The following is a 3,059-nucleotide window of genomic DNA, read 5'->3' as shown; positions in this document are numbered from 1 at the left end:
GCATGAAATAGATAAATTTTGTCAAGACACATCACGCCTAACTTAGAAAGTCCTTTTTTGAGATTGCAGTGTGAAAGTATTTAATTAACTATACAAGTCTGCTGCTTTTAAAATAATTATAAAAATATACACAGAGTAAAACATCAACTTCTCTTTTTTTGCCATAGAATACAAATAAAGTTTTATCGTATAAAACTAAGGCCTAACACATTTTTAACCTCAAAAGACTAGGTAATTTTAACTCCACAAAAATTTCACTCTTCCTTCCTCCTCCATCTCCAATTATATCACAATGCCCAGAATAAATGTTCACTGTCATTGTCATCCCATTGTTCGTCAATTTGTTCAAACGGGCACCAGTAACATCTCTCATTGACCTATAAATAACACCAAGTCCTTTAAAGACAACAATATCAAATGTTATTTCTTGGCCCAGGTAATCTTCATGGCGTATTGGGTGTGATCTTAAATCCCTGTCAGGCATCCCTGGCAGCTCCAGCCTGACCATCGTTTTCAAATTCAACAAAAGCAATGTCATGTCTTCCAGGTACCAAACGTTCCTCTTTAAAACCAGGGACTTGGTTAAATAGCATGGATAACATCATCTCATTAGTCTCTTCTGTTAAGTTATTAAGGAGTAAAATATATTTTGAAGGGTAGTCAGGAACCTGAGGATTTTGTGCTGAATTTCCTTGTGTATTGGCTGAATTTGGGTTCCCAGACCAGGCTTCTTGTTTGCAATTGCTGCAGTCTGCTCCACAGTTTTGGCTTTTTCCACTTTTTTTCTTTCCTTTCTCAGCAAAAGAGCCACGCATCTTGGATATTATATCAGAATCTATTTTTGCATACTGGATTCACATTCATTTACCATAAAATGGAAATCCTTGTAACTGCCTTAAGGCATTAATGGATGAACCAAGTTCCTTAAACATAACAAAAGCTTGTCCCCTCATCTTCATGGTCTTTAAAGCGACAATATCTACCTCAAGGCCAAACTAAGAAAACAGGGCATATAGGCACCTCTTTAATTCTTCTTTTTAAATTTTGTCATATTATTGATATAAATTGACGATTTGGTCTGATATCCATGTTTTGAGTAAAACTTTTCAAACACCTGGGAGACAGTGTGCAGGATCGCAGGGCAAAACATCAACTTTTTACATCAATTCTTAAGAGGCTTGACTAGCACACAATTTTTATCTCTAGCCTAATTACAGTGCTCTTTACTATTTTATTAGACATCCTTGAGAGTAAAGATGCTATTATTAATTTTCTATAATACATTGAACAAATTTTTCGTTGAATGATGAGAAAGTATTTTAAAAATATGAAATATGCCCTATATTATTTTAGTATGAAAGTAGAAATATTTGCAAATATTACCACTTATTATGTTTCTTTTTGCTTTTTGGTCACACTCATCGATGCACGGGGGTTACTCCTTGTTCTGCACTCAGGAATTATTCCTGGTGGCGCTCAGAGGACCATATGGGATCGTGGGAATCGAACCTAGTTTGGCAGCATGCAAGGCAAATGCTCTACCCGCTGTGCTATCGCTCCAGCCCCTTATTCTTCCTTTTACTGGGAAATTTACATTTCTGCCACTCACATAACACTTATTTCCTCAAAATATATCCCCTTTTTCATCATATATTATAACAGGTATGTTTGTGGCAGTTGTACTTCGACATACACACAAATACACACACACGTACAAGCACACATTTCTTCTGTCATTATAACGTCAATGAAGGGAAAAGAAAAAAAGACATTTAAAAAGTAAAAGGAAGGCCCTTCCACCGCTGCTGCCACTCCAGCATGACCAAGGAGCCCAAAAGAGCTACTTTGGACACCAGCAGCCTACTGAAATACTTCCAGAATGTGAACTGAGCATTTCCGCCAGGCTGCCACAGCGGGGGCCTGGTATTTTTCTAGGTTTTTCCATCTTATGAGCACCATAAAAGGGTAAAAGTTTGTAGTGATAGAATTTCTGGCAGAATTTTCCCTGGACTTTATACAGAAACCAAAAACCGCACGGCTGCTGCTGCGGCCACACGACCTAATGTCATCTAATCATCAGCAATATGAAATGGTTCCTTTGTAACGGGTTGGACTTTGGGGGGATAATTCTAACAAGAATAGTAAGTCTTTTGTTGAAATATTGAAGGCAATCATAGTGGTAGCCATCTCTCTAGACTGAACTAAGCTATAACCCCGCGCCGGCTGAAGGGAAGAAATATTTCTTTCTCGAGAAGAAATGTAGCGTGGCATTAGCCATACTATGATGTCCATTAAGCAGACAAGAACCTGGTGGCGTGGGAATGGGATATAAGGAAAAAAAATTATGTACAGGGAACAGCGGGATGCTGGTGGAGTCTCGAGCCGGGACTGATACCAGCGCACTACTATTGGTTCCAGAAACTGCTTGCAGACATGCTGCTAGACTATCAACTAAGCTATAGTCCCACACCGGCTGATGAAGGGAAATAACCATCTTTCTAGGTTTTTTTTTCCCTTTGTCAGGCAGCGTGGCATCAATCATACTATGAAGATTACTAAGCAGGCATGAACTCGGTGGCGTGGGAAGGAGGGGGGAAAAATGAAGAAAAGTTATGTAGCAAACAGCGGGACTTAATATCTCTACATTCTCAGCAATGGAAAACTATCAAATGCTTCCTTGGCAGTAGGACTGCCTTTTTTTTGTGGGGGGAACTCCAGCAACAATAGTGAGTTACGAGTTGAAACATGGAATGTAATCAAGATAAAGAGTAAACAAAATGAAACTTATCACTTACAGGGGGGGACTGGGGGGATGGGAGGGGGCGGGAGGTGGGAGGTATACTGGAGTGGTTGGTGATGGAATATGGGCACTGGTGAAGGGAAGGGTGTTTGAGTATTGTATAACTGACATAACCCTGAGAACTATGTAACTTTCCACATGGTGATTCAATAAAAAAATATATATTAGCAGAGTTAATATTATCACCCCAGTCTAAGTTAGAACATTTACATCACCTACAAAATAAATCCCATACTGTTAACATTCACTCCCCATTTTT

The 3,059-nt window shown here is 39.0% G+C and overlaps 1 pseudogene; it reads right to left on the bottom strand.

Annotated features, from left to right (window-relative positions):
- Window positions 1-420: 420 nt before the first annotated feature.
- LOC129402178 (U2 small nuclear ribonucleoprotein B''-like) lies at window positions 421-1,089 on the bottom strand (annotated as a pseudogene).
- Window positions 1,090-3,059: the final 1,970 nt, after the last annotated feature.

Source organism: Sorex araneus, chromosome 2 (assembly GCF_027595985.1).
Source record: "Sorex araneus isolate mSorAra2 chromosome 2, mSorAra2.pri, whole genome shotgun sequence".
NCBI classification, from domain to species: domain Eukaryota; kingdom Metazoa; phylum Chordata; class Mammalia; order Eulipotyphla; family Soricidae; genus Sorex; species Sorex araneus.
Note: the sequence above shows the minus strand (reverse complement) of the source record. Positions and strands in the feature narration are given on the sequence as shown.